Source organism: Schistocerca gregaria, unplaced genomic scaffold, assembly GCF_023897955.1.
Source record: "Schistocerca gregaria isolate iqSchGreg1 unplaced genomic scaffold, iqSchGreg1.2 ptg000066l, whole genome shotgun sequence".
Taxonomy (NCBI): Eukaryota; Metazoa; Arthropoda; class Insecta; order Orthoptera; family Acrididae; genus Schistocerca; species Schistocerca gregaria.
In genome coordinates, this window is record NW_026061707.1 from 17,791,497 (window position 1) to 17,804,707 (window position 13,211).

Genomic DNA, 13,211 nt, shown 5'->3' on the forward strand with positions numbered 1-13,211 from the left:
CCCAATGCAATTTCTGTGTTTCATCAACACTCTGATAGTCCACAGATTACAGAATGCCACCAGATGTGCATCGGAAACTACTACTGGTATTACACGGAACGATCAAAGCATAGACTGTTTGAGAATTACTCCCATGGAGGAAAGAGCGCATGGTGACTGTTGCATTCAATCCCGATGCAATTTTTGTGTTTCATCAACACTCTGATAGTCCACAGATTACAGAATGCAACCAGATGTTCATCGGAAACTACTGCTGGTCTTCCAGGGAACGATCAAAGCGTAGACAGTTTGAGACATTACTACCGTGGAGGAAAGTGCGCATGGTGACTGTTGTATTCAATCCCGATGCAATTTCTGTGTTTCATCAACACTCTGATAGTCCACAGATTACAGAATGCCTAAAGATGTTCATCGTAATCTACTACTGGTCTTCCAGGGAACGATCAAAGCGTAGACAGTTTGAGACATTACTACCGTGGAGGAAAGTGCGCATGGTGACTGTTGTATTCAATCCCGATGCAATTTCTGTGTTTCATCAACACTCTGATAGTCCACAGATTACAGAATGCCTCCAGATGTTCATCGTAAACTACTACTGGTCTTCAAGACAACGATCAAACGTAGACTGTTTGAGACATTACTCCCATGGAGGTAACTGCGCATGGAGACTGTTGTATTCAACCCCGATGCAATTTCTGTGTTTCACCAACACTCTGGTAGTCCACAGTGTACAGAAAGCCTCCAGACGTTCATCGGAAACTTCTACTGGTCTTCCAGGCAACGATCAAAGTGTAGACTGTCTGAGACTTTACTCCCATGGAGGAATGTGCGAATGATGACTGTTGTATTCAATCCCGATGCAAATTCTGTGTTTCATCAACACTCTGATAGTCCACAGATTACAGAATGCCGCCAGATGTTCATTGGCAACTACTACTGGTCTTCCAGGGAACGATCAAAGCGTAGACAGTTTGAGACATTACTACCGTGTATGAAACTGCGCATGGTGACTGTTGTATTCAATCCCGATGCAATTTCTGTGTTTCATCAACACTCTGATAGTCCACAGATTACAGAATGCCTCCAGATGTTCATCGTAAACTGCTACTGGTCTTCAAGACAACGATCAAAGCGTAGACTGTTTGAGACATTACTCCCATGGAGGTAACTGTGCATGGAGACTGTCGTATTCAACCCCGATGCAATTTCTGTGTTTCACCAACACTCTGATAGTCAACAGTGTACAGAAAGCCTCCAGATGTGCATTGGGAACTACTACTGGTCTTCCAGGGAACGATCAAAGCGTAGACTGTTCGAGACATACCTCCCGTGGAGGAAAGTGCGCATGGTGACTGTTATATTCATTCCCGATGCAATTTCTGTGTTTCTTTAACACTCTGATAGTCCACAGATTACAGAAGGCCACCAGATGTGCATCGGAAGCTACTACTGGTCTTACAGGGTACGATCAGAGTATAGACTGTTTGAGAATTACTCCCATGGAGGAAAGTGCGCATGGTGACTGTTGTATTCAATCCCGATGCAATTTCTGTGTTTCATCAACACTCTGATATTCCACAGATTACAGAATGCCTCCAGGTGTGCATCGGAAACTACTACTGGTCTTCCAGGGAACGATAAAAGCGTAGACTGTTTGAAACATTACTCCGATTTAAGAAACTGTGCATGGAGACTGTTGTATTCAATCCCGATGCTATTTCTGTGTTCCATCAACACTCTGAGAGTCCACAGATTACAGAATGCCTCCAGATGTTCATCGGAAACTACTACTGGTCTTCCAGGCAACGATCAAAGTGTAGACTGTTTGAGACTTTACTCCCATGGAGGAATGTGCGAATGGTGACTGTTGTATTAAATCCCGATGCAATATCTGTGTTTCATCAACACTCTGTTAGTCCACAGATTACAGAATGCCGCCAGATGTTCATTGGCAACTACTACTGGTCTTCCAGGGAACGATCAAAGCGTAGACAGTTTGAGACATTACTACCATGTATGAAAGTGCGCATGGTGTCTGTTGTATTCAATCCCGATGCAATTTCTGTGTTTCATCAACACTCTGATAGTCCACAGATTACAGAATGCCTCCAGATGTTCATTGTAAACTACTACTGGTCTTCAAGACAACGATCAAAGCGTAGACTGTTTGAGACATTACTCCCATGGAGGTAACTGTGCATGGAGACTGTTGTATTCAACCCCGATGCAATTTCTGTGTTTCACCAACACTCTGATAGTCCACAGTGTACAGAAAGCCTCCAGATGTGCATAGGAAACTACTACTGGTCTTCTGGGGAACGATCAAAGCGTAGACTGTTAGAGACATTACTCGCATGGAGGAAAGTGCGCATGGTGACTGTTGTATTCAATCCCGATGCAATTACTGTGTTTCATCAACAACCTGATAGTCTACACATTGCAGAATGTCACTAGATGTGCATCGGAAACTACTACTGGTCTTCCGGATAACGATCAAATCGTAGATCGTTTGAGATATTACTCCCGTGGAGGAAAGTGCGCATGGTGGCTGTTGTATTCAATCCGGATGCAATTTCCGTGTTTCATCAACACTCTGATAGTCCACATTTTACAGAATGCCTCCAGATGTGCATCGGAAACTACTACTGGTCTTCCAGGGAACGACGAAATCGTAGACTGTTTGAGATATTACTCCAATGAATGAAAGTGCGCATGGTGACTGTTGTATTCAATCCCGATGCAATTTCTGTGTTTCATCAACACTCTGATAGTCCACAGATTACTGAATGCCTCCAGATATGCATCGGAAACTACTACTGGTCTTCCAGGGAACGATCAAATCGTAGACTGTTTCAGACATTACTCCCATGGAGGAGAGTGCGGGTGGTGACTGTTGTATTCAATCCCGATGCAATTTCTGTGTTTCATCAACAGTATGATAGTCCACAGATTACAGAATGCCTCCAGATGTGCATAGGAAACAACTACTGGTCTTCCAGTGAAGGATCAAACGTAGACTATTTGAGACAATACTCACGTGTAGGAAAGTGCGCATGGTGACTGTTGTATTCAATCCCGATGCAATTTCTGTGTTTCATCAACACTCTGATAGTCCACAGATTACAGAACGCCTCCAGATGTGCATCGGAAACTACTACTGGTCTTCCAGGGAACGATCAAAGCGTAGACTGTTTGAGACATTACTCCAATTGAGGAAAGTGCGCATGGTGACTGTTGTATTCAATCCCGATGCAATTTCTTGTGTTTCATCAACACTCTGATACTCCACAGATTAGAGAATGCCTCCAGATGTTCATCGGAAACTACTACTGGGCTTCCAGGGAACGATCAAAGCATAGACTGTTTGAGAATTACTCCCATGGAGGAAAGTGTGCATGTTGTCTGTTGTATTCAATCCCGAGGCAATTTCTGTGTTTCATCAACACTCTGATAGTCCACAGATTACGGAAAGCCCCCAGATGTGCATCGGAAACTACTACCGGTCTTCCAGGGAACGATCAAAGCGTAGACTGTTTGAGACATTAGTCCCATGGAGGAAACTGCGCATGGTGACTGTTGTAATCATTCCCAATGCAATTTCTGTGTTTCATCAACACTCTGATAGTCCACAGATTACAGAATGCCACCAGATGTGCATCGGAAACTACTACTGGTATTACACGGAACGATCAAAGCATAGACTGTTTGAGAATTACTCCCATGGAGGAAAGAGCGCATGGTGACTGTTGCATTCAATCCCGATGCAATTTTTGTGTTTCATCAACACTCTGATAGTCCACAGATTACAGAATGCAACCAGATGTTCATCGGAAACTACTGCTGGTCTTCCAGGGAACGATCAAAGCGTAGACAGTTTGAGACATTACTACCGTGGAGGAAAGTGCGCATGGTGACTGTTGTATTCAATCCCGATGCAATTTCTGTGTTTCATCAACACTCTGATAGTCCACAGATTACAGAATGCCTAAAGATGTTCATCGTAATCTACTACTGGTCTTCCAGGGAACGATCAAAGCGTAGACAGTTTGAGACATTACTACCGTGGAGGAAAGTGCGCATGGTGACTGTTGTATTCAATCCCGATGCAATTTCTGTGTTTCATCAACACTCTGATAGTCCACAGATTACAGAATGCCTCCAGATGTTCATCGTAAACTACTACTGGTCTTCAAGACAACGATCAAACGTAGACTGTTTGAGACATTACTCCCATGGAGGTAACTGCGCATGGAGACTGTTGTATTCAACCCCGATGCAATTTCTGTGTTTCACCAACACTCTGGTAGTCCACAGTGTACAGAAAGCCTCCAGACGTTCATCGGAAACTTCTACTGGTCTTCCAGGCAACGATCAAAGTGTAGACTGTCTGAGACTTTACTCCCATGGAGGAATGTGCGAATGATGACTGTTGTATTCAATCCCGATGCAAATTCTGTGTTTCATCAACACTCTGATAGTCCACAGATTACAGAATGCCGCCAGATGTTCATTGGCAACTACTACTGGTCTTCCAGGGAACGATCAAAGCGTAGACAGTTTGAGACATTACTACCGTGTATGAAACTGCGCATGGTGACTGTTGTATTCAATCCCGATGCAATTTCTGTGTTTCATCAACACTCTGATAGTCCACAGATTACAGAATGCCTCCAGATGTTCATCGTAAACTGCTACTGGTCTTCAAGACAACGATCAAAGCGTAGACTGTTTGAGACATTACTCCCATGGAGGTAACTGTGCATGGAGACTGTTGTATTCAACCCCGATGCAATTTCTGTGTTTCACCAACACTCTGATAGTCCACAGTGTACAGAAAGCCTCCAGATGTGCATTGGAAACTACTACTGGTCTTCCAGGGAACGATCAAAGCGTAGACTGTTCGAGACATACCTCCCGTGGAGGAAAGTGCGCATGGTGACTGTTATATTCATTCCCGATGCAATTTCTGTGTTTCTTTAACACTCTGATAGTCCACAGATTACAGAAGGCCACCAGATGTGCATCGGAAGCTACTACTGGTCTTACAGGGTACGATCAGAGTATAGACTGTTTGAGAATTACTCCCATGGAGGAAAGTGCGCATGGTGACTGTTGTATTCAATCCCGATGCAATTTCTGTGTTTCATCAACACTCTGATATTCCACAGATTACAGAATGCCTCCAGGTGTGCATCGGAAACTACTACTGGTCTTCCAGGGAACGATAAAAGCGTAGACTGTTTGAAACATTACTCCGATTTAAGAAACTGTGCATGGAGATTGTTGTATTCAATCCCGATGCTATTTCTGTGTTCCATCAACACTCTGAGAGTCCACAGATTACAGAATGCCTCCAGATGTTCATCGGAAACTACTACTGGTCTTCCAGGCAACGATCAAAGTGTAGACTGTTTGAGACTTTACTCCCATGGAGGAATGTGCGAATGGTGACTGTTGTATTAAATCCCGATGCAATATCTGTGTTTCATCAACACTCTGTTAGTCCACAGATTACAGAATGCCGCCAGATGTTCATTGGCAACTACTACTGGTCTTCCAGGGAACGATCAAAGCGTAGACAGTTTGAGACATTACTACCGTGTATGAAAGTGCGCATGGTGTCTGTTGTATTCAATCCCGATGCAATTTCTGTGTTTCATCAACACTCTGATAGTCCACAGATTACAGAATGCCTCCAGATGTTCATTGTAAACTACTACTGGTCTTCAAGACAACGATCAAAGCGTAGACTGTTTGAGACATTACTCCCATGGAGGTAACTGTGCATGGAGACTGTTGTATTCAACCCCGATGCAATTTCTGTGTTTCACCAACACTCTGATAGTCCACAGTGTACAGAAAGCCTCCAGATGTGCATAGGAAACTACTACTGGTCTTCTGGGGAACGATCAAAGCGTAGACTGTTAGAGACATTACTCGCATGGAGGAAAGTGCGCATGGTGGCTGTTGTATTCAATCCCGATGCAATTACTGTGTTTCATCAACTACCTGATAGTCTACACATTGCAGAATGTCACTAGATGTGCATCGGAAACTACTACTGGTCTTCCGGATAACGATCAAATCGTAGATCGTTTGAGATATTACTCCCATGGAGGAAACTGCGCATGGTGACTGTTGTAATCATTCCCAATGCAATTTCTGTGTTTCATCAACACTCTGATAGTCCACAGATTACAGAATGCAACCAGATGTTCATCGGAAACTACTGCTGGTCTTCCAGGGAACGATCAAAGCGTAGACAGTTTGAGACATTACTACCGTGGAGGAAAGTGCGCATGGTGACTGTTGTATTCAATCCCGATGCAATTTCTGTGTTTCATCAACACTCTGATAGTCCACAGATTACAGAATGCCTCCAGATGTTCATCGTAATCTACTACTGGTCTTCCAGGGAACGATCAAAGCGTAGACAGTTTGAGACATTACTACCGTGGAGGAAAGTGCGCATGGTGACTGTTGTATTCAATCCCGATGCAATTTCTGTGTTTCATCAAAACTCTGATAGTCCACAGATTACAGAATGCCTCCAGATGTTCATCGTAAACTACTACTGGTCTTCAAGACAACGATCAAACGTAGACTGTTTGAGACATTACTCCCATGGAGGTAACTGCGCATGGAGACTGTTGTATTCAACCCCGATGCAATTTCTGTGTTTCACCAACACTCTGGTAGTCCACAGTGTACAGAAAGCCTCCAGATGTGCATAGGAAACTACTACTGGTTTTCTGGGGAACGATCAAAGCGTAGACTGTTACAGACATTACTCCCATGGAGGAAAGAGCACATGGTGACTGTTGTATTCAATCCCGATGCAATTACTGTGTTTCATCAACAACCTGATAGTCTACACATTACAGAATGCCACCAGATGTGCATCGGAAACTACTACTGGTCTTCCAGGGAACGATCAAATCGTAGATCGTTTGAGACATTACTCCCGTGGAGGAAAGTGCGCATGGTTGCTCTTGTATTCAATCCGGATGCAATTTCCGTGTTTCATCGACACTCTGATAGTCCACATTTTACAGAATGCCTCCAGATGTGCATCGGAAACTACTACTGGTCTTCCAGGGAACGATGATAGCGTAGACTGTTTGAGATTTACTCACATGGAGGAAAGTGCGCATGGTGACTGTTGTATTCAATCCCGATGCAATTTCTGTGTTTCATTAAGACTCTGATAGTCCACAGATTACAGAATGCCTCCAGATGTTCATCGGAAACTACTACTGGTCTTCCAGGGAACGATCAAATCGTTGACTGTTTGAGACATTACTTTTATGGGGGAATGTGCGCATGGTGACTGTTGTATTCAATCCCTATGCAATTTCTGTGTTTCACCAACACTCTGATAGTCCACAGTGTACAGAAAGCCTCCAGATGTGCATAGGAAACTACTACTGGACTTCCAGGGAACGATCAAAGCGTAGACTGTTCGAGAGATACCTCCCGTGGAGGAAAGTGCGCATGGTGACTGTTATATTCATTCCCGATGCAATTTCTGTGTCTCTTTAACACTCTGATAGTCCACAGATTACAGAAGGCCACCAGATGTGCATCGGAAGCTACTACTGGTCTTACAGGGAACGATCAGAGAATAGACTGTTTGAGAATTACTCCCATGGAGGAAAGTGCGCATGGTGACTGTTGTATTCAATACCGATGCAATTTCTGTGTTTCATCAACACTCTGATATTCCACAGATTACAGAATGCCTCCAGATGTGCATCGGAAACTACTACTGGTCTTCCAGGGAACGATCAAAGCGTAGACTGTTGAGACATTACTTTTATGGAGGAATGGGCGCATGGTGACTGTTGTATTCAATCCCGATGCAGTTTCTGTGTTTCATCAACACTCTAATAGTCCACAGATTACAGAATGCCTCCAGAAGTGCATCGGAAACTACTACTATTCTTACAGTGAACGATCGAAGCATAGAATGTTTGAGAATTACTCCCATGGAGGAAAGTGCGCATGGTGACTTTTGTATTCAATCCCGATGAAATATCTGTGTTTCATCAACACTCTGAAAGGCCACAGATTACAGAATGCCTCCAGATGTTCATCGGAAACTACTACTGGTCTTCCGGGGAACGATCAAATCGTTGACTGTTTGAGACATTACTTTTATGGGGGAATGTGCGCATGGTGACTCTTGTATTCAATCCCTATGCAATTTCTGTGTCTCATCAACACTCTAATAGTCCACAGATTACAGAATGCCTCCAGATGTTCATCGGAAACTACTACTGGTCTTCCAGGCAACGATCAAAGTGTAGACTGTTTGAGACTTTACTCCCATGGAGGAATGTGCGAATGATGACTGTTGTATTCAATCCCGATGCAATTTCTGTGTTTCATCAACACTCTGATAGTCCACAGATTACAGAATGCCGCCAGATGTTCATTGGCAACTACTACTGGTGTTCCAGGGAACGATCAAAGCGTAGACAGTTTGAGACATTACAAACGTGTATGAAACTGTGCATGGTGACTGTTGTATTCAATCCCGATGCAATTTCTGTGTTTCATCAACACTCTGATAGTCCACAGATTACAGAATGCCTCCAGATGTTCATCGTAAACTACTACTGGTCTTCAAGACAACGATCAAAGCGTAGACTGTTTGAGACATTACTCCCATGGAGGTAACTGTGCATGGAGACTGTTGTATTCAACCCCGATGCAATTTCTGTGTTTCACCAACACTCTGATAGTCCACAGTGTACAGAAAGCCTCCAGATGTGCATAGGAAACTACTACTGGTCTTCCAGGGAACGATCAAAGCGTAGACTGTTCGAGACATACCACCCGTGGAGGAAAGTGCGCATGGTGACTGTTATATTCATTCCCGATGCAATTTCTGTGTTTCTTTAACACTCTGATAGTCCACAGATTACAGAAGGCCACCAGATGTGCATCGGAAGCTACTACTGGTCTTACAGGGTACGATCAGAGAATAGACTGTTTGAGAATTACTCCCATGGAGGAAAGTGCGCATGGTGACTGTTGTATTCAATCCCGATGCAATTTCAGTGTTTCATCAACACTCTGATATTAAACAGATTACAGAATGCCTCCAGGTGTGCATCGGAAACTACTACTGGTCTTCCAGGGAACGATAAAAGCGTAGACTGTTTGAGACATTACTCCGATTTAGGAAACTGTGCATGGAGACTGTTGTATTCAATCCCGATGCAATTTCTGTGTTCCATCAACACTCTGAGAGTCCACAGATTACAGAATGCCTCCAGATGTTCATCGGAAACTACTACTGGTCTTCCAGGCTACGATCAAAGTGTAGACTGTTTGAGACTTTACTCCCATGGAGGAATGTGCGAATGGTGACTGTTGTATTAAATCCCGATGCAATTTCTGTGTTTCATCAACACTATGTTAGTCCACAGATTACAGAATGCCGCCAGATGTTCATTGGCAACTACTACTGGTCTTCCAGGGAACGATCAAAGCGTAGACAGTTTGAGACATTACTACCGTGTATGAAAGTGGGCATGGTGTTTGTTGTATTCAATCCCGATGCAATTTCTGTGTTTCATCAACACTCTGATAGTCCACAGATTACAGAATGCCTCCAGATGTTCATTGTAAACTACTACTGGTCTTCAAGACAACGATCAAAGCGTAAACTATTTGAGACATTACTCCCATGGAGGTAACTGTGCATGGAGACTGTTGTATTCAACCCCGATGCAATTTCTGTGTTTCACCAACACTCTGATAGTCCACAGTGTACAGAAAGCCTCCAGATGTGCATAGGAAACTACTACTGGTCTTCTGGGGAACGATCAAAGCGTAGACTGTTAGAGACATTACTCGCATGGAGGAAAGTGCGCATGGTGACTGTTGTATTCAATCCCGATGCAATTACTGTGTTTCATCAACAACCTGATAGTCTACACATTGCAGAATGTCACCAGATGTGCATCGGAAACTACTACTGGTCTTCCAGGGAACGATCAAATCGTAGATCGTTTGAGACATTACTCCCGTGGAGGAAAGTGCGCATGGTGGCTGTTGTATTCAATCCGGATGCAATTTCCGTGTTTCATCAACACTCTGATAGTCCACATTTTACAGAATGCCTCCAGATGTGCATCGGAAACTACTACTGGTCTTCCAGGGAACGACGAAATCGTAGACTGTTTGAGATATTACTCCAATGGATGAAAGTGCGCATGGTGACTAGTGTATTCAATACCGATGCAATTTCTGTGTTTCATGAACACTCTGATAGTCCACAGATTACAGAATGCCTCCAGATGTGCATCGGAAACTACTACTGGTCTTCCAGGGAACGATCAAATCGTAGACTGTTTCAGACATTACTCCCATGGAGGAGAGTGCGGGTGGTGACTGTTGTATTCAATCCCGATGCAATTTCTGTGTTTCATCAACACTCTGTTAGTCCACAGATTACAGAATGCCGCCAGATGTTCATTGGCAACTACTACTGGTCTTCCAGGGAACGATCAAAGCGTAGACAGTTTGAGACATTACTACCGTGTATGAAAGTGCGCATGGTGTTTGTTGTATTCAATCCCGATGCAATTTCTGTGTTTCATCAACACTCTGATAGTCCACAGATTACAGAATGCCTCCAGATGTTCATTGTAAACTACTACTGGTCTTCAAGACAACGATCAAAGCGTAGACTGTTTGAGACATTACTCCCATGGAGGTAACTGTGCATGGAGACTGTTGTATTCAACCCCGATGCAATTTCTGTGTTTCACCAACACTCTGATAGTCCACAGTGTACAGAAAGCCTCCAGATGTGCATAGGAAACTACTACTGGTCTTCTGGGGAACGATCAAAGCGTAGACTGTTAGAGACATTACTCGCATGGAGGAAAGTGCGCATGGTAACTGTTGTATTCAATCCCGATGCAATTTCTGTGTTTCATCAACACTCTGATAGTCCACAGATTACAGAATGCCACCAGATGTGCATCGGAAACTACTACTGGTCTTACAGGGAACGATCAAAGCATAGACTGTTTGAGAATTACTCCCATGCAGGAAAGTGCGCATGTTGACTGTTGTATTCAATCCCGAGGCAATTTCTGTGTTTCATCAACACTCTGATGGTCCACAGATTACAGAAAGCCCCAGATGTGCATCGGAAACTACTACTGTTCTTCCAGGGAACGATCAAAGCGTAGACTGTTTGAGACAATACTCCCATGGAGGAAACTGCGCATGGTGACTGTTGTATTCATTCCCGATGCAATATCTGTGTTTCATCAACATTCTGATAGTCCACAGATTACAGAATGCCACCAGATGTGCATCGGAAACTACTACTGGTCTTCCAGGGAACGAACAAAGCGTTGACTGTTTGGGACATTACTCCCATGGAGGAAAGTGCGCATGGTGACTGTTGTATTCAATCGGGATGCAATTTCTGTGTTTCATCAACACTCTGATATTCCACAGATTACAGAATGCCTTCAGATGTGCATCGGAAACTACTACTGGTCTTCCATGGAACGATCAAAGCGTAGACTGCTTGAGACATTACTTTTGTGGAGGAATGTGCGCATGGTGACTGTTGTATTCAATCCCGATGCAATTTCTGTGTTTCATCAACACTCTGATAGTCCCCAGATTACAGAATGCCACCAGATGTGCATCGGAAACGCCTACTGGTCTTCCAGGGAACGATCAAATCGTAGACTGTTTCAGACATTACTACCATGGAGGAGAGTGCGGATGGTGCCTGTTGTATTCAATCCCGATGCAATTTCTGTGTTTCATCAACAGTCTGATAGTCCACAGATTACAGAATGCCTCCAGATGTGCATCGAAAACAACTACTGGTCTTCCAGTGAAGGATCAAAGCGTGGACTGTTTGAGACATTACTCACTTGTAGGAAAGTGCGCATGGTGACTGTTGTATTCAATCCCGATGCAATTTCTGTGTTTCATCAACACTCTAATAGTCCACAGATTACTGAATGCCACCAGATGTGCATCGGAAACTACTACTGGTCTTACAGGCAACGATCAAAACATAGACTGTTTGAGCATTACTCCCATGGAGGAAAGTGTGCATGTTGTCTGTTGTGTTCAATCCCGAGGCAATTTCTGTGTTTCATCAAAACTCTGATAGTCCACAGATTACGGAAAGCCCCCAGATGTGCATCGGAAACTACTACTGGTCTTCCAGGGAACGATCAAAGCGTAGACTGTTTGAGACATTACTCCCATGGAGGAAACTGCGCATGGTGACTGTTGTATTCATTCCCGATGCAATTTCTGTGTTTCATCAACACTCTGATAGTCTACACATTACAGAATGCCATCAGATGTGCATCGGAAACTTCTACTGGTCTTCCAATGAACGATCAAAGCGTAGATTGTTTGAGACATTTCTCCCGTGGAGGAAAGTGCGCATGCTGACTGTTGTATTCTATCCGGATGCTATTTCCGTGTTTCATCAACACTCTAATAGTCCACATTTTACAGAATGCCTCCAGATGTGTATCGGAAACTACTACTGGTCTTCCAGGGAACGATCAAAGCGTAGACTGTTTAAAACATTACTCCAATATAGGAAAGTGCGCATGGTGACTGTTGTATTCAATCCCGATGCAATTTCTTGTGTTTCATCAACATTATGATAGTCCACAGATTACAGAATGCCTCCAGATGTTCATCGGAAACTACTACTGGTCTTCCAGGGGACGATCAAATCGTAGACTGTTTGAGACATTACTTTTATGGAGGAATGTGCGCATGGTGACTGTTGTATTCAATCCCTATGCAATTTCTGTGTTTCATCAACACTCTAATAGTCCACAGATTACAGAATGCCACCAGATGTGCATCGGAAACTACTACTGGTCTTACAGGGAACGATCAAAGCATAGACTGTTTGAGAATTACTCCCATGGAGGAAAGTGTGCATGTTGACTGTTGTATTCAATCCCAAGGCAATTTCTGTGTTTTATCAACACTCTGATAGTCCACAGGTTACGGAAATCCCCCAGATGTGCATCGGAAACTACTACTGGTCTTCCAGGGAACGATGCAAGCGTAGACTGTTTGAGACTTTACTCCCATGGATGAACGTGCGCATGGTGACTGTTGTATTCAATCTCGATGCAATTTCTGTGTTTCATCAACACTCTGATAGTCCACAGACAACAGAATGCCGC